At 42.1% G+C, this 24,009-nt stretch overlaps 1 protein-coding gene across 4 annotated transcripts in view; it reads right to left on the minus strand.

The window, feature by feature from the left end:
* PLCB4 (phospholipase C beta 4) overlaps positions 1-24,009 on the minus strand; it is a 331,632-nt gene that overhangs the window by 302,603 nt on the left and 5,020 nt on the right. For all 4 annotated transcript variants that reach the window (XM_032800134.2, XM_032800138.1, XM_032800137.1 and 1 more), the window contains exon 2: positions 298-357. The gene's annotated coding sequence lies outside the window, so the exon portion shown is untranslated. The remainder of the gene's footprint in view (positions 1-297; positions 358-24,009) is intronic.

Raw genomic sequence — 24,009 nt, forward strand, 5'->3', positions numbered from 1 at the left:
GACAATTTGGGGGTATCTGTGGCACTAGCCCTCCGCCCCCATTCACCACTGTCAGGACTGGTTGCTTTTAGGAGCTATTTTAAGGCTCAGTAAATTTGCAGCAAATGGTGTGTCCATGCTCATTGACTCTTATTGTTCTCATTTCCAAACAGCCATTCTTTGCTCTGGAATAAGTTCCATTTTCCACTAACATTAACCACAAGGCATAGCAGCATTAAGCTATATTTTGGACTGGAGTCATCTACAAACACAGTACAAAAAAAATGCTAAAAAGAAGGAAAAAGAAAAGACATCTACCTTTGTAAACCAACGATCACTTTGTAGAGGTTTCCATGGTGGAGAAATTGCTGCTTTCCCCTAAAAAGAAAAAAACAAGAGAGATCTTTTTTCAGAAACAAACATACTATATCTGAAAGTACTCAAAGCTGTAAATTAAATATACAATAGAACATCGCGCCTATTTTAAAAACAGCAAATTCAAAGAACAGTCATCGCTTATACAAATTAAAAAACTTGTCTGTGCTTATCCTAACAAAATACAATAGATTATTCCAAATGACACAGTTTTTTCCAATACATTCCTTCCCCCCACACTGGATGAGATGATGTGCAATATTGCAGTTTACATCAAAACACTGTTGACTGGTGTTAATTTTACTTTGAAATTCCCTTATGCAGTGGTTATCAAAACAAAAACAAAATATGAGCCATAGCCTATGGGTGAGTCTTTGACATGTTGTATCAGTTTTTTCCAAAACATTTAGGCCAGACTGTAACCTTATAATGATGCTCAGTGTGTAGCTGTGCTTACCTGGAAGCAGGACAGGAATCTGATTTCAACACTGAGGTTCACAATCTCTGCCTCCCCCTTGCTCTACGACAGGCTACAAAGTGACTGTGCAGCACAAGCAAGTACACTAGAGGGGGATGAACTAAGGCTCCACCCACTCCCACCCCTGGCAGACCACTCCCCACCCACTTGTGTGGGAAAGGAATTAGCAGCCCATAGGAATGCAGCACAGGTAGCCAGCACAGAGCAGTAAAGTGGCTCACTCCACCCCTTTACTCCCTCATACGGGAGCACAGCCAGGCCCCCAACTGAGCCTTCATTAACTACCGATCACATTTTAATATTTTAACTACCCATCTACCTTGATATAACGTGACCTGATATAAACATGAATTAGATATAACGTGGTAAAGCAGTGCTCCAGGGGGGTGGGGCTGCGCACTCCAGTGGATCAAAGCAAGTTCAATATAACGTGGTTTCACCTGTAACGCGGTAAGATTTTTTGGCTTCCGAGGACAGCGTTATATCAGAGTAGAGGTGTATCTGCAGTATACCCCACACAGCAGTCTCATTGCTTACTGAGTGAAACCGACCCCTTGCACACTCTTGCACAAACTCAGAGTTTAAGCAGTGAGGAGGGATTTGCACAAATCTAGTGAATTTCACCCTATACGAATATTGTAAATTGCTCTTGTTTTGTTGTTAGTTTACCAAAAAACAGATCAACAACAAATGCACCATACCGATTTGCACACTAAATTATGCACACACTGGAGAGCTCAAAATACAATGAACTCTCATACGCGGGTAATTCCTGGAGTAAGAAGGCAGGGAAGGAATTAAAGGAATAGGGGTGGGAAGGGGAAAAAGAAAATCTCTTTTCAAAAAGCTGTCTGAATCTGGATTTAGATGAGACCATGATGTTATCAAAAGTATCTGAAGTGATCTAGGTAAATAACACATTTTAGAATCTGCTAAAATATTTATTTCCAGTCATGTTTAAACAGATTAATACAGTTCACTGTAATGACTCCCAATAAATCTGTATTAATAACTCCTAAATAATTGTACAAAGCTTACTTCTTCCTCTCTTTTAATTTAATCTTTTTCTACAAAGCAAAAATAAATTATCACCACAAAAGTCATTGTATCCACTTGGCATGTCGTTGGGACTAATTCTGAGCTGGTGCCTTTCAAAATCTTGAGGAAAAGAAAGTGATATAAAAAAAGAAGACTTATGACTGTTTAATACATTTATCCTATCCAGTTCTAATAACTTTTTTTTATGTTTTTCCACTATTATTACATTTTTAACTATTTAAAACCAAAGCGGCCAGATCTGGGAGCGCATGATGACCAGAATCTCCTCAAAATTGCTCTGAGAATGAGGCTGCTGGCAAGTCTATATTTTGCAGACAGTTGCAACTATTAGACATCTGCCCCCACATTTTTGTTTAATATACATCTTGCTGAAATGAATAACACTGCATTCTAAGTGAATATCATTCCATTCGAAACTGCTTAACCATGCACAATACTGTAGTGGCAGAGGACCCTGTGTTACCTCGTTCAATACCCGGCCAGCAGAGAGCGCCGTAATGCCAAAGGTAAATAGAACACCACTCTAAGTGGCAGAGGCGATCACTCTCAGGAGACAGCCAGAGGCTATGTGACAGCAAGAGCAGCAATGCGGCTGTGGAGGAAAGGCTGGGCAACCTAAAAGCTGTGATTGGCAGGCTGGGCAGAGACATACCCTCAGCAGGAGGTCAGCATGGAGGGATCCCAAGGAGACTCTTGCCTTTATACCCCAGAACTGGACTGCCCCTAGAGGCTGAATGAGGGACTGCTGGGGTGACTTTTGTTGTAACCGTTAAAGCACTGAGCCTGGGGACATCTGCACTTTTTATTTCTGGCAGCTGTAGTAAAAGTAGTCTCTGCTATTCCAAGTGTTTATGGGAAGCCACCAGGGGCTAGAGCATCGTGCCCCCACTGCAGGGGGTACTAAGATACAAACGATGCCTTCCCTCCACCAAGCTATGCAACCTTGAGGGAGAACCGCAGAGAGCAGCCAGCCAAAGTCTCCAGCCATAGGGATAGGAGCAGCTCCAACTCTTTGCCTCAGCTTTGTTCCACACCTGCCTTTCTTACCTTCTGCTCCCCCTCTGTCTTCCTCAGCCCCTTCCCTTTGAGCTGATCCCCCCCCTAACAAAACCCACCCTCCCCGCAAAAAATCATGGAACTAACATGCCATTTGCTACCATCACATTGCTCACTCTGCTTGGGAGTTCTACCGCTTCCCCCACCCTGAATCTGTCTGGTCTATTCAGACTGTAAGTGCCATGACTGTTTCTGTACAGCACCCAGCACAATGGGGCCCCATTCTCGGTTGTCTCTTGTACCACCATAATGCACACAATTAGTGATCATAACAATGTACAGCACCTAGCACATCGGAGTCCTGGTATTTCACTAGGACTCTAGATACTACAATAATAATTACATAATCATGGAGTGGCTACAGTGTTTGCCTCTGGGTTGACGGTACACAGACCACCGTGCCAGGTATGCAAGGAGAACTGTATCACAGCACCTCATAGTCATACCCCACACTGATGTTGGTTACAATGATTTTAGGTTCTGTTGTTAGTAACAATAAATCACCTGATTGAAGACTACACTGAATTCTCTCCAAGTTGCCAGAGGTGTACAGCAATTCCCACCAGAACTGAAACCATTCCAGAAATATAAACTGAGTCTGACGGGACAACTGTTGAGGGGGTTGGCTGTTCCATTTTCACTAAATATTGACAATGCGTTCTTCCAGTAAAAAAAAAAAAAAGCTTGCTTTACTTAAAAAAAAAAAAAAAAAAAAAAAGATAGCTCCAACTTCTCTGCTTACCCCAATGCACCTTTATATTGGTCTCATTACTGCACAATCACACACAGAAGACTAACCTAGTTTCTACAGTTGTTTCTAGGGACAAGTGAAATCAGCTCACAGCAAAGAATAATTAACTCAACTCAAAACATGCTGCTGTAGGGAAAATGATGTAAGACATAACAATAATATCTTAATACATAAACAGATCATTCCAACAGTTTGTAAGATATTTGATGGATATTTTTATTCTGCATCTAGAGATTCTGGGCCAAATTCAACTCAGTTATACCAGTCAAAATCCAGGGTAAATCCACCAGTCACTTGCATTACTCCAGACTTAATGTATATAACATTGCAGAATTTGGCCCAAAATTCCTATCGTCTGTCATTTATAGCCTTTCTAGCCTTTGGGTCTGAAATTTCTAATGTTCCATTTCGACCCATGACTGACATGTTGGAAAGTTTAATGAAAAAAAAATTCAGCTTCTGTTTCTTTGTACAAATAGAAATAAAGTCTCTCTTTCACTAGTTTAGTATTTTTCAGAAGCTTGTTTCTGCTCAGAAACTCCAGTGGTCTTTTTAGTGAGACGGTAAACTCTTTGGGGCAAGAACTTCGAACCAGATTGAAGACTCGGTTGCACTCATGGAAATGCCGAGTGACCACTGATTTCAATGGCCGGAACAGCCCACAGCTGCTACTTCAAGTTTATCGCCACACCACCATTGGTTGTAAAGTCAGTGCAGACACGGACATGACCTAAGTAAGGTTCTCACTTCTCTCATGCCATAAAGAAAAATAAAATATGGAGGGATAAATAAGTTGACCCTATATATCTTGCTACATACCAAGCTCTTTAAAGGGGGTCACTAACCATGGGCTCCTCACTTTCTAGGCACCTGACTTGAGACCCTAGGGTCTGTATTGCAGAACTGTTGGGCACTCACTTCTCATAACTGAACTCCATAGGAGCTGTGCTTTGAACACATATAGGGCTATGGATGCCTAAACACACCGTAAAATTGTGGGCTCGGCATCTCAGTTTAGGCATTCAGAATTAGTGGAAACTTTTGACCTCCCTCATTCTGTGCCCTCAGCGCCCCCTCTGTAAAATGTGGAGTTGTGAAGTTAAATGAATTCGTGTCTGTGAAGCACTCAGATACTAGAGTGCTACAGAAAAGCCCATGAGAAAATTCATGTTCTGTCTTCAGAGGAAGGCTTGAATAGTGTGTACTAAAGAAGGCACCGGGCAACACACTGAACAATTATTTATTTGAAGACAGAGCACACACTGTGCCTCATTAAATATATTTCTCTCTCAATATTACACAAACACACAGCACTGCATAGCTGAAGCATGAGGGTTCCCATCCCTAGATAACCAGTAGCCCATCTAAGGAAGCAAACAGTCAACCATCGCTAGCTGGAAATCATGACCAGACCCATTCAGTTTAAGGCTCCTGACAGCAGCCTATCCATCTCAGTATCTCTGGAGCTTGAATGATGAAGGGAGGCTGATTCACTGGGCTTTGCAAATGGATCCCATGGCACACTGCAGAACTAATCCCAAGATTGCACTGTGCACTGGACCCAGGATTTGTGGAAAAGCAGGACGGATTCTTCCAAAAATGGAAAGGCTGGACCTATAGTAGACAGGAAAAGGGGGTTACATCGGGTCACTTAATGCTACAAAGGACCTATTCAAGTTGGCCTTCTTTCCAGAGTTTCTCTGGGATAATGTAGACAGACAAGCTAAACAACATCTCTGGCTGTAGGACATTAATAAGGATCGCAGATACCCATATATATATATATACCCTAAAAATCAGCTCTGGTAATGTCCCATATCACACAGGCAAAAATAAACGAACCATCAGGTCATACTGCCAGTCCTTTCCCTACTCCTATACTTAGGTATATACATGGTCAATGTTCCCAAAACGGTCATGACAATTTTCACCAGATTCACAGACTCTTCCTTTATAGTTTCTCTATTAATGACCTTATGGACCCAAGATACGCTCTGTCCACTGCTAGTTCTTTGATAAATTGGTGCCAGCTGGTACAAGGCCTGTGGCCAGGAAATTTTCCTCAACAGTAAGTCACCATTCTGCTTCTTACCAACACTTATCCAAAGACAGAAGCTGCCAGATTTTGCTTTCAGGGAAGCATACTGCTCTGACAAAGCTGAGCTCTTCAGTTTTATATGCAGCTTTGGAGAAACTTCAGCTTATTCCTGCAATGGAGGGTTACTAGGAACATTGGTCTATCATCTGTGACACATTCTATACACATATATCAATTACTTCCTCCCGTTCAAAGTCCTGTGCGACTTGAGTCATTTGGAATATTTCAAATATTAACCCAGAGACTCAGCCATGTCCTCGCCCACAAACAAAACCAAAAGGCCCCAGCACAAATCAGACTTATTAGGGCACTGGGCTGGCTATCACTGGTGGCATGAGCTCTGGTTGTCCTCCAAGAAGGTAAGCAAATTGTAGCCCCTGACCCAGAAAGAGAAAGCCATACACACTTGCGTAACCTCAGACATTTCTTTGTCTCCTTGCCCTCACATCTGAAAAAGTCAAAAACAGAGGGGCACTTAATAGTAGCCAAGTACACAATTTGGCCTGAACCACCTCTGTTACTGGTGATAATGCACCAGGGTTACAGCTGTTTGATGATATTCTGTATAAGTTCCAGTGTGGAGAGGTAGGTGACAGCTTGCGATGTGCAGTTGGAGGAGGTTTTATTTCTGTTTTGGAGCAAGTCAACCCATACTCAATGACAAAAATCTTTCCTGAATCCCCACTTTTGGCTTTCAAACAGCTTCCCAAACTCTCCAAGATCATCATTTTAAGCAGACTCCCCACAGATCAGGACACATTTGCTCAAAGTGGCGCCAGACCCTGCCAGAAAAACACATGCAAAACCAGCAGACATTTCTCCGCTGCTACAAGGATCAGCACGCCCCACAACACACCTGCCAAGATTATGGGTCCTACACATGCCTATCACAACATGTGGGAGTACTTTATCCAGGGCACTAAATGACCCAACAGCAACTATGTGGATGAAACCAGACAATCTCTACACTCTCAAATGAACTCACACAGGAAAATAATAAAAGACAAACATCCCATCACCTGTGGGTGAACACTCTTCACAAAGCCGTCACTCTATATCTGACCTATCAGTCCTCATCCCCAAAGGAAACCTGCGAAACACTTTAAATAGACAAGCCTGGAAGCTTAAATTCATAACTTAGCTAGACACTAAAAATCATGGACCGAACAGACATACTGGATTTATGGCTTATTACAACAATCTACAACAAACACTAAACCCACCCCACTCCTCCCCCTTTTTTTTTTTTGTCTTGTGACTGCAGAGGTGTTAACGGACCACTCCACCTTGAACGGTCCCTTAGAATATGAGCTAACTACCTCTGCTAAACAATCTGTTCCACTTTACATTTAGCACTGACACTCAGAGTATCTTTCCCAGACCTGAAGAAGAGCTCTGTGTAGCTCAAAAGCCTGTTTTTCTTGCCAACAGAAGTTGGTCAAATAAAAGATATTACCTCACCTACCTTGTCTCTCTAATATCCTCAGACCAACAGTTACAACAACACTGCAGACATTTCTGCTAAGCCATTTTTCAGGGTTGAACTGCACTTTACTCAGTCATCCAGAGTGCTGTGTTTTCATATGCAGACATCAATTTCATATGCAGACATCAAATTCAGTTTGTTTCACTGTATTCCTTGTGTGCAAAAATAAGGCACAAATAAGGGATGAGTAACCGTTAGAACAAACTGTCAAGGGAGGTGGTAGATTCTCTCTCTCTTGATGTCTTCAGACAGAGACTGGATGCATTTCCAGATAATATGCTTAATCAATTAAGTTAATGGACCCAACACAGGTGGAACTGGGTGAAATGTAATTGCCTGTGATATACAGGAGGTCAGATTAGATAACCTAATAATCCCTTCTAGCCCTAAAATCTATGAATCTACGCAGCCTTGCATCCCTGTATACAGGATCTGGATCAAGTAATATCACAGTCAGATATTTTCCCACTAAACTGAGTATCAGTCGTATGACACAGTGTAGATGACAAATGACATGATGGTAGAAGTTACTCTGCATGACAAGTCCTTGTTTTACATTTCCTTGTCCAGACTGTAGCTTTCTACCTTGGCAGAACCAGTTTAAGAGTGGTTATTCTAAACTGACATTAAAAAACTGAATTTTGTCTGCTTTTGCCAAAAGGAATACCGTGATAGAATCAATAGAAAACTTCACTTTCATAAACCACCTCTGGTTGTACAAAGAACATATGTGCTCAGACACACTGTGTGAAGAAAGTAAACCGCCTTCCCAATAAAAAAAAAATTGTATAGCCGGTGGGTATTGCCATTTGGACAGCTTGGCACTGATCTTGCAATTAACACAACATATACTGCACACGCACACACACACACATGCACGCTCACTGCACATTTCTCATAGCAGGATCAGGGTGTATACGATCAGTCTGAAAAACAAAAGCTACTCTGGATATCTATACAGAATGGGTTATGGACTGGTTGCGTGACACATCCAGATTAGTTCCACAGGAAAAAGGATTTTTAATGGCTCTCCAGATGGGCTGGAATTTTAGGATTATTCTTACTGAAAAGCAGACTGACTGTAATGACAGTGATTGCATTCTTTTTAATGACATTTATAAGCAAACCATTACTGTCTAATGGATTTTTAATATTTTTCTAAAATAAATGGATTATTTTTAATCACTCAAAATGTAATAATTTAAAGCAGGCAATAAGTAAGATCCTCTTTTGTATAAAATAAACAAAACTGCAATACCACAAACTCTGATCCTAATACACTTTCAACGTACCTCAGAAATACAGGCTAATGTTTTATTTCTAAAATTCCCCAAAGTCGTATATTCAGACAATTAATGTAAATAAAGGTAAAAATAATGAATAAGATAAAGGCTCCTTTGTCTTTAGGCATAAGAACTATAGGAATGCACTATTCTCTCTACTGTTCCTTATATTCCAGCCGTATGTCAAATTACTTTTCTTACACACTGTACTAAAGCTCTACAGATGGGCACCAACTAGTACAAGAGTGGATAAATATTCTATTTACATTTGGTAACCCCAAATTAAAAAAAAAAAAGAAACACTGATTTGTATAGAGTATCTGTAGTAGTTCTTTAGAACCAAAATTATCCTAAAAAACCACAGTTCAAAAATATCTGAAATGAGTCATTGAAAAAAGAAAGTTAGGTAACAATCCGAGACTTCACTTATGAGCACTACAAACAATCCCAGCCCATTTGAGCGCAAACTCTTTCTGCTTTGGTCAATGAAATTCAATAGTTTTATGAAAAACTACACCACAGCAAAGACTGAAGTTAAGGTAACTCATAATGCATTTGAAGCAGACTGTCACTTAGGGACCCAGACCCTAGCGCCCAGCCTGACTGGCCGAGTCAGGTGTTGGGGAGATGTGGACAAGCTAGGCAGTAGGGTAAGTGATAGGAAGGGAAAGAATCCTCCGTCCAGGATACACAGCCATTCTGCATAGGGCTACTTCAGCCTACCGACCATCTTAGTCCAGAGGAACCACACCAGTTCCATAGCACAAGGCTGCCCTGCAGCAACTGAAGCGAGGGCTGGATGCGGCCCTTGCTGCAGGAAGTTTCAGACACTAAAATAAAGTGCAATAGCTAGAGTTTCCCGAGAAAACTCAGCATGTACTGGGTAATCTTTATCTTTATTACCGCTCAGTAGCTCTGTTTGGGATGCTCCTGTATTCCAAAGGCTGAATGTTCATCTGGGTTCATACAATGAAATGTAGGCCAGCAGCAACCGTAACGTGGCATGTTCCGATCTACATTTTCCATTACCCCTACCTTCGATATAGTACTGACAGTGAAAGAGAAGGATTAAGTAGGATTATTTTTCCCTTTTAATGTTTAATGGGACTACTACAATATATGACATTTATCATACAGGATACACAGCACTCTACAGAGTCATACTGAATAGAACATCGTTATGGAATACCTGTGCCTTTCTGTACCCTAATATAATAGGCAGTACACATATGACCATACTAGACATTTTCATACAGAGAAGCTTTAGTGCTAGCAAACATTTTCAAAGGTATCAGACAAATTCATTCAGCTTTCAATTTTTTTTAAAGATTATTTTTGCTAATTCTAAAGCTACTTATACTTGTCGGGCTTCCTCCCTCCTGGCCCCTCTTATCAGATCACACAGCAGCGAATTTATAATAATTTTCATGCCAGCAGAATATTACAGCACAGAATTATTACTTCACTGTAGGATCCCGGAGGAGCTGGTGAAAGGAAGTTGTATTCAAACAAATATTTTCAACAACGGCAAAGGGAACGCAGTAAAATTTAGTTTAATATATGTGTGTTGCTTCCATTCCCACCCCGCACCCAACCACCCACTCCCAACAACCAAGACTGATTTCATATGAATCTGACTCTAAGTGACATTACTTTGTTATGTCCATCACAAGACAGAGCTGCCAGAAATTTTTATTTAAGTGGATTCTACACAAAGTTGAAATTAAATAACTGGGTTAAACCAAACTAATTTTCTTTTCTTTCCATACATAGTCTACGAGAACATGTCTTTTTCACCCAGAATGTATATCCATTCCAAGCAAACACATTTTGCTCTGGTCAGCAGTCTGACATGCAAAAAAGCAATTTTTACCATGAATAAACCACAAAAAATGTGTTTCAGAATAATTTTATCGTATTACAATTGCCATTTCTGAGCCTGACAGTCATCAACCTGCTAAAAGTGCCATTACTGTGAACTAGCAACATGGAAAGTAATAAACAACGTTCCTCTATTATTGCTGGTTAAAATTCACAGAAAGAACCTTAAAGTATATTAAATATTTAACATGGTATTTAAATATTAAACTGTAAGCACAACATCTTTTCTTAAAACCTCGGAAGATATTTCTGGGTATGAAATCTTCAGGTCAGGTCTATCCGGCCAGATTCTCTCACTGTCTGCTGATCCCTATAAACGAACAAAGCACGAGCCATCAGTTTAATTTCTTATTTGTTCAGCAAACAGAACTGGGTGTCACACATCTGTGCAGCACATCCTCGCTGTGCAAACACACTGGGCTTGATCCTGAAGACGTCATTTAAACAAAATTCTTTTTAAAGGCAGCCTGCTCCAGCCAGTTTCCAGCCAATAGCTAGCCCTGGACCTAGGAATGCCATCCACTTCAAAATAACATTTCTGGCTGAAAATTGTTCACATGTACTATGGAATCCAATGGCCAGGCAGCTGGTCTGCTCCGACTGCTCCTAATTAACTTTGCTGATTGTCTCCTTGTTCATCAGTCCATCAGGCGCAGACACTTGTTGCCTTATCCTACACTTAAGACTGTACGATCTTTGCGGCAAGGAGCACCTACCTATGTCTATCCAGTATCTAGCAAAATGGGGCTTTAATTCTTAACTGGGGCTCCTAGGCATTATAACAATGCAAATAATTTTTAACAGCACAGAACCTTACTGTAGCTGAAAGGGCTTTGAGAGGAAAAAATTTTTTCTAGTTTGTTTACTTTAACTGCATTTTGTGCCTGTCAGTTGCACTGTTTCTCCTGTGTAGTTATTTAATCAGTACCCAGCATTTTTGTGGGTCTTTAACACAACACGGAAGAGAAAAATCATTCCTAAAAAGTAGAAAAATGTGACTGTAAAGCAACCAAAATTGGAACGGGGATTCAGTGGCAGGTTCAGTACTGGAGGGTATTTTGACTCATTGTTCAAATAGACTTGATTCCAAACTGATGTTGTCCCTTTAAGCATGGCTGCTGATTCTAACTCCCTCGTTCCTGTTGCCAAACACAGAATGAATGTGCTCTTGAGTTATGCTCCAACTTGAAAGTTTACAAAGGGAATCCTCAGAGCTAGAACTAACACTGCTTGAAACACTTTTACATTTGTGCCAGAAGCCACAAAACATTCAACTGCTCCATAAACGCAATATTGCAGACTGTATTACCCAAGCCCAAAGATACTGCAGTTCTGCTATTACCATAAGTCAGACCAAAATCAGGTTGGTTTCCTAATGAAGGAAACCTGTAGGGGCCTTTAGCAGCATGTGAAATGTAAGTTCAACTAGTTCAGGCACTGCCTCGTCCCATAAATTATGCTGCACTCCTGATAGCTTGCCCAGATGTGGTATTGTTCATATCCCTGAGCTTGTACTATTTTAATTTCCATAGCATAGTTAGAAAAAGTTGAATAGGATTCCTTTCACTTTGCCAACATACATGGCCCTAATCGCCTGTAACCCATATGGTGCTGACAAGGAAGTCCCAGATACCTGGAATTTCAAGACTCCCAGCTCAAGAATTTCAAGCTCATGCTGAGCGCTGCTTATCTTTAGAAGTTTCAGCTTGCTGATCTGAACGACATAGGTACTGTAATCCTTTAACTTGCACAGAATATGTAGAATCTGTCCTAAGCTTCAAAGCAGTGTATTTATTACCTCCATTGCAATAGCACCTAAAGACCCCAAAAATAAATAAATAAAAAGAGAAAAGGCTTGTGTGTAATAAACAACACAAATATAGTACTTGCCCAAGAGATCTTACAGTTCGGAATATGGAATGAGAATCAAGGATGATTCCCAACTTCCTACATTCTGATATTTACATTGTGCCTGTACTTTAGCAAATATTTGTAGAGATATGCTGCAAGTATGTGCATCCATTTCCTTGGTCACTTCACCTTTAAGAAGACTGCTGTGCATTCTATCATACGTAGCATAAACAGCCTTCATTTCCACCACTGTCAAGAAAGATGGATCGGACAAGCATTGGGACTATCTTTTTGGCTAAAATATGGCTTTTTTGAAACAGCGTTTAACCTAAGCCAGCTGTAGCCACAGGTGCAAATCCCTATTTGGAACATAAAGGAATCAGCCAAGCTGAGCAGCACTTTCTGCAATGTGCAACAGATCTGAGAAAAGAACTGGATGCTACAATTGTTGAAACACTATCAAACAGGATAATATAAAACTGTTTTGAAGCCGGGGGTCCTAAACTGCAAGTGTCACAAATCATTACATTCTCTAAGCGATATAGCTACTACCAGAACCAGTACCATTAACTATCGTTATTTTGAGCCATATTTTGCCCTATAGAGCTCTGAAATTTGAACTAAGTTAAGGATTTTCAAGAAATGGCATCAGCCTTGGTATTTAAAGTTAGGAAATCTAGTTAATTTAAACGTAAAGTTAGGAAACTGATAAATCTAGTATTTTCTTCCCATCCTTAAAAAATAAAATGCTTCTCTAGATGCACAATCTGTGCATCTGTGACAGCCATTCACATAAATTGGGATATCGTTTGGCTGAAAATGGTTGTTTTTTAGTGAATATGCAGGTTACTTCTTTGCTAATGTCAGAAATAGATGGACCTTGATCTGAGTAATTATAAATTACATTTGACTTTAGCACAATGTTTCTCAAATTGGGGTCGTTGCTTGTGTAGGGAAAGCCCCTGGCAGGCCGGGCAGATTTACCTGCCCCGTCCACAGGTCCGGCCGATCGCAACTCCCATTGGCTGCGGTTCACCGCTGCAGGCCAACGGGGGCTGCTGGAAGCGGCAGCCAGTAAGTCCCTTGGCCCATGCCGCTTCCAGCAGCTCCCATTGGCCTGAAGCAGCGAACCGTGGCCAGTGGGAGCCGCAATCAGCCAGACCTCTGGACGGGGCAGGTAAACAAACCGGCTCGGCCCGCCAGGGGTTTTCCCTACACAAGCGGCAACCCCAGTTTGAGAAACACTGCTTTAGCAGGAATAATGAGAGAGAGAGAGCCAATATGGAGCTGTCAAAAAATACAGTATTCCGCTTTCAGCAAGATACGTTCTGAAGGCAAAATGAAGCAGACTAAAGACTTCTCTCATCAGACCTCACAAGCTAAGAAACGTTTGGCTTGGTCAATTCTTGAGCGCGGAGCCCCCAAAGAGAAACAAAAGAGGCTGATGATTTCCTCAACAGATGGTACTTTCCTTCTGAGCCACTCCTGAACCAATGCCCTGCTAGGGTGTTAGAGCCATTGTGTTGTTTGGAGGCACTTACTTTCAGAGGACAGGCAAGAAAAACATCCTCGCCTCTTGTCCTCATTAAATATTGCATGGCACTTTTTGCAAGAGTCAGGTTGGTTTTCCTTCCTCATGTCTAATTGTGAGGTAGGTAATTAAGTATCCTCTACTTTTTCTACATATCCCCTATGTTTTCTACTGAATACAAGTTCCCTTTTTTCATTCTCTGTCCTACATTCTTGTGCAGCGCTGCTGTGTATCATTAAACAGCTGCTAAGTTATTAGCAGCACTTATTATACAGATATAAAATAGTAAGTAAATACAGTAGCCCCATTCATATGAGGCTGTTGAAGCAATTACCAGTCAAGTATTAAACAAGCCTCACAAAAATCTGATGACGTAAGCATCGTTATACCGATTTTACAGATGGAAAGCCTGAGGCACAGAGAGACTTAGTGATTTGTCCAAATTCACACAGGACCGTACTGTGGCATGGCTAGCAGTGCAACATAAACAGAGGTAGCAGCAGAGAAGTAGAGACTGGCTCCATAGAGCCACTATGTCCTCACCTCACCCTGGCACGAGTGAGCAAGAGGGGATGGAATGGGGTAGGAAATGGATGGAAACTTGGCACTACCTTCAACATGCCAGGAGGCATCGCTGCACTGGCACATCGGGCAGCATACACTGTCCTCGGTATAAACATGCGTGCAGTTTACTCCCTCCCAAGCAGCAGATGAACCAGATCACAATGTCCTTCCCTAGATACTCCACGTACAGTGCCCATTACTATGCAGCCCATTACACCAGCCTGATTGTCTCTCACAATCTAGTCCAGAACGAGTTAGTAGAAAAGTCCAGAATAGAAAACAAGCCCAAAATGCCTAAAGTTAGAAATCCCAAAAAAACAAACATAAAAACCCACAGAGGCAGCCAAAATCCATGTGCGCTTTTGAAAGCTTGGGGCTAAATGACGACATTTGACAGAAGCGCAGATTCAGAAATCCAACCCCCAACGTGATACCAATAAATATAAAACAAAGGGCAGACTCTCGTAGAAGTTCCATTCTTCTTAGAGCAAGTACGCCATAGTGTAAAGTTGTTCACGTCAGGGCCAAATTATGCCCACAGCATTGAGCTACATACTAGAGCACTGGATAAGATTACATGGGTATAACAGAATGTAGAATACGCTAATACAGGGGTCAGCAACCTTTAGAAGTGGTGTGCCGAGTCTTCATTTATTCACTCTCATTTAAGGTTTCGTGTGCCAGTCATACATTTTAACGTTTTTAGAAGGTCTCTTTCTATAAGTCTATAATATATAACTAGACTATTGTTGTAAGTAAAGTAAATAAAGTTTTTAAAATATTTAAGAAGCTTCATTTATAATTAAACTAAAATGCAGAGCCCCCCGGACCGGTGGCCAGGACCCAGACAGTATGAGTGCTACTGAAAATCAACTAGCGTGCCACCTTCGGCACACATGCCATAGGTTGCCTACCCCTGTGCTAATAAATATTTTTGATCATATGGAGCCAAATTTTACTGTTAAAACAGTGCTTTATTCACAAAAAAACTGCTATATACCAATTGGACTTTCAGGTTGCTCAGTTCAGCAAAATATGTACTGCCTCCTGTACAACAAACTTTATTTAAGTTGTACAATATAAAAAAGCAGTGATTGTATAGGGAGATTTGGTCCACCTTCCAGTTGCCTTTAAGGAATGATTCATTTAAAAGATTTTTTAAATATTAATTGACAATTGATTTCCTTTCTTTAACATGTGTAATGTGCTTCTTAAAAACCAAAGAATCAATTCTTTTCATCTCACTCCACCTGCCTGACAGGTTTGCAAACATCGGGGGGGAAAAAAAATAACAACTGAGCGGGTACCTTAGCCATTGGTATTCCAGTTTTATGGATTACAAAAGTTAAGCAGTTTTACAATAGAAATTATCACCATGCAAACTCTTCTTTTTTTTGGAATGAAAAAGATGTTAAGTTTTGTGAACCCTGATATTATTATGCTTTGCCTAACAAACACCAAACGTCTACACACCTGTTAATAAAAACGGATCTCTCATATTCAGATAATTTTCACTCCTTCCTGCACTAAGAAATAGGTTCTACAGCTTTTCATCAGAAACTGTGTGAACCAATCCCTTTGTTATCCCCAACTACCTGTTTAAAATATTTGAATTCCTCATGAAGGTTATTTATGGTATTTAAATTTAAATGCTGCTAAGAGGAAGAAGTTATCTTCTTTAAACATCAAACTTTAATAAGAAAAAGGAAATAGAAAATAACCCAAAAACTGAGGCTAAAGAAATGCCAAGGTAATTTTGTATGACTCAAAATCTTTTACATTTTGTTCTATTAAAATGACTTTTGCAAAGAAAACAACCCCACTATGAAGAACAGAGTATTAATGAAAGTTTCTCTGCAAGTGCATATAGAATATTCCCAAACTAAATTAAAATGGGAAGCAGCCAACTTTTTCAATCTGTATAAAGTAACATTTAAACAGCAATATCATCCCTTGTGTACCTGTCATGGCTGCCTTTGAATATGAAAAACAAATTTTCCAGATTTCCGTTGCCTGTCCCTACAATACACAGTACTAACTAGAGTCATTGAAGATTAGTCACTAATATTAATCATTTCAAAGTAATAATTTAAAGCTACCAAAGTTTTCTCATGATTTTAGTAAACCAGACAAGCCCACTGATGGTTTCCAATACAAGACACCCCAAAAATGAGATACACTGAATATTATGAAAATTACAAATGTTTTATTGTGGGTAGAGGTGGGCTGAATGGGAATAGACATGAAAATGTCATGGGACTCTAAGATTTCAGTGAACCCGTGGCTACTACTAGGTAAAGCACAACTAAGGCAAAGAGGTACAAATCAGTGCACATATTCCCTGACAAATTAATTCAAGTGATTTTGATGTTTAACTGTTACAAAGATCATTTTTTAAAGACCATCATTCCTGCCAGTAACAAGGTTTTACCTGTTTTTAACTTCATGTAATTCATACAGAGTCAAAACTACTCATACACATTATTTTCCCCAAACATTTGTTTTAAAATACAGCAAAAATTGCCATTTAAAAAATATACATGCTTACATTGCAAAGAGCCATTGCAAATATTAACTTTTATTTTGCTTTGTAGAGTCCCACTTTTATAAATGAAGCCCTGCTCTTAACACAACCAACTCTCGTTGCCTGTAGTAGGAATGCTGGTAGGGACCTATCCATAGAAAAAACTGTCACAACAACGCTCTGAAATCACCATTTACCTTAAAAAGCAAAATAAAAAAAAAATTCAATCAAGTTCTGAAATCACCACTTATCTCTGAGAGGCAGGGGAAAAAAATCCACAACTGAGTAGACCAACCTGGTGGAATGTCAGCATTGTCAATTAAAAACTCATATTCTGAAGCCGCAGGTCAGGGGAAGGCTAGGCATGCGAAATGGAGAAGCATCAGTGAAATGGAGATCAGTTGTTTAACATGTACACTGCAATAAAAAAACCCTGGCACCAAGTCTCAGAGCCCAAGTCAGCTAACTTGGGCTCGGGCTACGGGTCTAAAAATTGCAGTGTCGATGTCTGGGCTCAGGATGGAGCCCCGACTCTCAGACCCTTCACCTCTCCATGCGGCAGCTCTTATCACCATAGAGACTGAAGACCCTCAGCAGCAAGATATAGGACTTCCAAACCTATCTAGACTCCAGAAAGTTACTTCTGGAGATTTCAATTCCTTAGTACACTCTTCCTCTCTAAAGAAATACGGCTTCTTCTAAATGAACTTACCGCTTGTACAAGATGCCAGACTACCAGCAATGCAAACTTGGATCTTCTGCTTTAGCTGCATAGTACATGCAATATGGGCAGCACAACATAAATTTCCGAAAGTTCAGAGGCAGGTGGAAATGGTGGAAGAGATACCTTTAGAGGCTAGAATGATCTGCAGGTCTCTGTCACTCTTTCTGTGCAACTGCTGAAAACAGTTTGGTCTCATCTAGACAAGCAGCTGCACTATTTTCAATCCTAGATCAGGAAGATCAGGGAGGGTCTCTTACTTAATGTAATGGAGCCAAAAGCTCTGGCAGCAGTAGAGAAATGTGGTGCGCCAACCCACAGCACATCTATAAAACAACTTGTGCCCATACACAGAAGTTCCCCCAGTGTTGCACCACCATTTGAATCAGACTGGTATCAAAGTTAACTGCCATGTGCTTCTCCTTTATGCCACTCTCCACCACTGCAATGCCAGCGTGGATGCAGATAATTTCCATAATAGTTCCAAATATGCAAATACTCCTCTCTTTGCCTAGCTAGGATATCAACCCACATTTCACCGTAGGGGTCTGCTCTTAGTCAGAGGCCATTTACATGTACAACTATCCTCGCGCTTAATTGCATGCTGTTTTCACAGTAAATAACTTCTATTCTTTGCATATTAATCTGATTCTATCACCAGCATGTCTCAAAGGAAGCCATTTTACGAGCACATTGCAAACTGGCCCAAGGCACATGTGCAGGCTCTGGTATCAGAATGGGGATAGAAGGGTGCCAGGATCAGCTGAATTCAGTCACTTTCAAAACTCCAGCGTATGACCAGGTGGCAAAGAGACCAACTGAGGGTGGCACAATGACAGGCAGTATCCAGGACCAAGAGAGCGTAAAGGGGCCTAGAGTTCCTGTGTGTAAGGGCCCAGGACAACAGCATTCAGTCCAGCTCAGAAAATTTGCCCCTTTTATGATGAACTGGAACAAGCCCTCAGACTCACCTCTTTTCCCTGCCTGAGGCATGTGCAGACAACACAGCGATGCCATGCATTCCACTAGTGAGAGACAGGGAGGATGCAGCAGAGAAAACCAGTGGGATAAGGAGCCCGACTCAGAGATGCCAGACATATTGCCAGCTTCCCTGGATCTGGAGACAGAAGCTGAGCTCAGCTAGAGGTGGAGAAATCAGGAGATGAGTGGCCCCCTCTATAGCAAGAACATGCGGTTTCAGTGCAAAATGCATTGGCAGGGGACTGATTTTGCTGCTTTGGAGCTGTGGGAAGAGCTTCCTGGGTCCTTACAGCTGCCAGCATGAGTGAGGAAGTGTCCACCTCTGCCCCAGCTCCACCAGTCCCTTCCCTCTTCCACCTCACCACCACAAAACACAACTGCCAAGGCTCCTCGCTAGCCTGCCCTCTTTGGATCCCTATTATTCTTCAGCATCACATTCCCCTCCCTACCCAAAGTACCCCCCATAATTTTCATCTTCAGGGCGGAAGCTCACCAGTCAACAGGGCTGACCACACCATATGAACAGACTCGGAATGGGGAGGATGTTTTCCAAGAGTTACACAACACCTGCAACATAAACACATATGGGAGATCTTTACTACAAGAAATTACGTACTGAGCACTAAGGCCAAAGTATTTACATTAGCCGGCATCTATCAGCTCATATGCCAAGCTGCAGCACCTAATTTGCAGGCTGCTCTGATATACCTGCTATCAAATTTCATCCTGTCTGTCTTGTCATTTAACGCATGAAAAACATTCCTGGGCATACTTTCCTAGCCAAGTGATGCACATGTAACACAGGCCATGAAATAGGCTGAAATAATTACACTGTTTCTTGCTGCTTTCCGACAGTTCTCTACATCCACCAGAGAGGCCAATTAATCTTAGCCCACAGCACCAATCCTCTGGAGTTCTATCTGAAATAAAAGCTCTCATCCAGCAGTCCTCCTACTGTCTTGCAATCAACTTTTGGGGCAACATACATTTCCCTCCACCACCAGAGAGGATCACACAGCCGCTCCTTTCATGGACCTGATCCCCCACTATCCTTTGTGCAAACAGCTCTACTGCAAGTGTATGTCTTTTTCCCCCTACGCTCTCAAAAAAAAAAACAGCTTTCCTTTCTTGGATAGGACCCTCCACAGAGGTGTTTTTAAGGATCCTTATAGTGAATACCTCATGATCCCTGTTCCTTCCTCTCACTATGGCACTCATTTTCAGTTCTTGTAAGTGTTATGAGTAAACTGTAATAATTATGTCCTTATCATCTCTAGTCTAAAAGAAAAAATGACTCGCAAGGCAGCTCTGGAATGCTAAACTGGAACTAAAACTGTTACTTTTACTGTACTTCATGAACTTCAAGGGATGGATAGGCTACGGCTATGGTTAGAAACTCTATCATTTCTTGTTTTTCATTTTGGCGGCCACTCCACCATACTGATGTCCTAAAGTAGGCATGGGGGCAGGATCCGGAGCATGGAAAAACTTCCTGAACTAAGCAAAAGAAGAGGAGGGAAGACCTGTCCTGGATACATGTTCAGAGTCACTTTTCATATCTCTGCACATGTGCAAATTCAGGATGGAAAAAAAGAGGCTTGAGAGACAGGGCATTCTCAAGCAGGCAAAGGGTAAGCACACTGGACTATCTCCAGAAATAGGAACGGGAACCCAACAAGGAGCTTTTCAGTAAATGCCTAACAGAAAAGGCCACCTGGACTCTCTTCATTCATCCCAGCCTCTCCTGCCCAGAATTCCATTATTGGGCTGCCCCTTAGTCTCCTTCTTCACAACAATTCCAGCATTTACACGACTGTGGAAAAGAGAATTGGAACACAAATGAGAGGCTTTATATATATATATATATATGCGACGATAGCGTAGTGGTAAGAGCGCGCCCTGATCGGAGACCGCCCTTTGATAACGAGAGACCGGGTTCAAATCCGTTGTACCTCAACTTTCGAGGAGGTTCCTTGGCAAGACCCTAAGCTATCACTGCCCTACTAAAACTTATGAGAGTACAGAAACTAGAGGTAGCGGCTCGGACAGTTCGCCGGATTAACAGGTGCCGCGCAGATTGTTGAGACAGGGACAATTGACGTATAATGGGCTACTGAACAAACCAAATTCATGGACGAGTACAAGAGAACTGGAATTGATGGAATGCTACTACGAACAGTAAACATAATGAGAGGGGATATATGAAATATGAGGGGACTGTGGATGTGACAAAGACCTACATCACACTTACTGAAAACAGCTAGTTACCAACGCTTCACATGTAAAAGAGAAGCTCTCCAAGCTTGAGATAGACCACTCCAATTAATCCCAACTCAAGAAGACTTGGAAGAAAAGTGATGTGCGGCCCACACCTGAACTGAACCTTCACTGTCACCCCTCATTCAGAGACCAGCTAGCGAAGGGATAAGAGCATGGAAAAACTAGCACAATCAATCTCGAGACGATTTACAAGCTCAGTTGGAGAAGGACCATCAGATAGATGTTAGAAGAGCCAAAGAGCCCTCATCACAATCCCTACTACACCATAATCAAACCAATGAAGATAATCTGGTAACGCTCATGCTCTGTTAATCCTGGAAATGCTTGGCTACACATCAAGAACAACAGTATGTACCACCTAGGAAAATGAGGTGTAGGATAGATCAGGCGACCGGAAGAGCTTGATCAGCGTGAACTACAGAAGGGTTAGAGCATTAGATAAGACCTTGGCTACTGAAAAGATACAAGGGCTGACCCATCTGAAGCCCTAGGAGACGCAAAGCAAGCTCACCAGCACTGTACAGGCTAAGGAGATACACAGAGAAGCAGAAGCAAAAAGTAAATGCCCTGTTCCAAAGGAACCATCAAGTGGTATCTCCGAACTGCGATGCAAAAACAATAAGCGCACACCAGCAGCAGAAACTGCAACAGTACTGGAAGAAATGGGAGAAAGGAGAAGATCATAACCAGTTGCAAAAGTGGCTGCAGGACCTAAACAGGAGCACACATCCCCCAGAACAGACAAAATGTCACCATCAGTAAAAAATCCAGCAGCCGGGTCAAAACATGAGAGACTGGACAGCACTGGACCAGACATGATCCACACACTGGCTAAAGAAACAGACAGCTAGTCGCCAAGATGAACCTAAGCTGCTACGCATGCCAGCGCTCTACCCAAATAGGCTAACACAAGGAAGACAGTGCTGATCAGAAAGACCCTGCAAGGGACAGAACAGCCAATCTACGGCTCAATAACTGCCTCCCACAACAATGAAGTTTCTATCGAGATCATAGTGCCAACTACAGGACACATGGGCCAGTAATGCACGCGCAGAATGGCATTGGAACTAACCCAAAGTCAAACAAACCCAGTTCTCAATAATAGAGCAAGTCGCCCAGACTCAGTCTAGCAGGACCAATACGAGCCAGCCTGGATTGGACTATAGAAACCTTGAGTCATGCCGCACACGACTGTGATCTGTGATATGTTGGCGCTATAGCAAAGTCAAACAGGACAACTAAGGACTTCCTCAAGAACTCAATGGACTATGGAAACAACAACTAGAAGTCAACTCAAGGCAACTGACAATGGTCCATCAAGTGCGGCATATACCAAGGATGCACTGTCCAGCGCTGTTCTGCATAGAAACGCCCCTCAGCAGATAATCCACAAGACTGGAATGGTACAGTCAGGAGTGGAACTACCATCAGCCACCTCCTCTACATGGATGACATCAAGCCTGTATTCAAGAATGAACGAACATCGACTCGCTAATCCACTGACGCGGATCTACAGTGAGGATATCGGGGATGTCATTCGGACTGGAAGATGTGCCGGATGGTAGTGAAGAGAGGAAGGTCAAGACTGATGGGTGAACTACCAGCGGGCCACATAGCAGACATACAGACCAGCTACAAGTACTTGGCACCCCAAGTCACATGAAACACGATGAGGAGCAAGGAAACAGCAACATCCAGTACACCAAAGGATAAGACAGGTCTGAAGAGCCACTCATGGGAAAGAACAAATCCACGCGCCATCAACGGATATACACCTGCCGGTCATCAATACCTGCTGATTATGCTAGCTGCCCAGGAGGACTGGAGGCGCCGATGTGAAAACCCGAACTCCTACATCCAACGGAGTGTTCAACCCCAAGTCCAACACCCAAGACTGTATATCAGTCGGAAAGAAGCGGGCGGGCTTGTGAGCGTCAAGCCACTATCCTGGATTAAACCGAACATCCAGAGTAATCAGTAAGATGGCCCCCAAGAGAAGCTGCGAGAGAATCTCTGAGGCAGCAGCAGACATGGAAGTGAAGACAATGCAGAAAGTCCATGAAGACAAGACCTTCATGGATGTACCACGACAGATAGCTGAGGTGGCGACATTGGGAATCCTACATGCTGGAAAGGCTGGACTAAAGTACAGCACTGGAGCACTGATCATAGCAGCACAGGAACAGGCATGAGCACCAGATCCATTGAAGCAGGGTACCCACACTAAGAGAGGACCAAGTGCAACTTGCAAGAGGCTCAGAGACATTTAACACATATGGCAGATGAAGATGCAGGCAGGAACAAGCAACACGAACGCACAACCAAGGCTGGCATTGTTGTACAGGAACATCACAGTTGGGCTAGACCTCCCAAGACAACATGGGAGATTCCGAGAAGGCTGTGAGAATAGCAGGCTAGATTCTGTGGGACTTCCAGATCAACGGACAGGCAAGTACTGCCAATCACAGACATGTGTAAAGACAAGAGCAGAAACAGCGGTGGTGAAGATAAGCAGTGCCAAGTGACAGCAACACAAAGAAGGAAATGAGAAGTGGAGAAATACAGGGCTGAAAGAGGACTAAGAAAGGATTGTGGAAAGTGAAGCCAAAGGTGTCCCAGTGAGGAAGTGCCCGGGCTGTGACCCTAAGCTGTGAGTGGCTCAACAGATCACAGACAACACAAGCTCTCGTCCAGAAGAGTGCAGTGCTGTAAGCTAAGATACTGCGCAGAACCCTCAAACTCCCAGGCCTCTGGTAGAGGACCCGAGGTTGAGGAAGACACATACCACCCATAGGGGTGAGAGGGGAATTTTATTATTTTTTATATATGTAAAGCAACCCCCTGCTTTACCAATGATTTGCCTACATTTTGGTGAGGAAATACTTGGAGAAAGGAACTGATGCGGAATGAGTATTTAAGAGCAGACTGTTTGATATTCAAATTGTGCATAGACTTCCTTTTCCAGAAATGTATTTATTAAACACACATACACACAATAGATGTCAGGCTGACAGCAGTGCTTATGAAGGTTAATGATAAATACAAAGCTGTTGGTCCAGTAAAAGATACTACTTCACCCACCCTGTCTCGCTAATACATACACTAAAGAGA

This window comes from Chelonoidis abingdonii, chromosome 3, assembly GCF_003597395.2.
Source record: "Chelonoidis abingdonii isolate Lonesome George chromosome 3, CheloAbing_2.0, whole genome shotgun sequence".
Taxonomy (NCBI): Eukaryota; Metazoa; Chordata; order Testudines; family Testudinidae; genus Chelonoidis; species Chelonoidis abingdonii.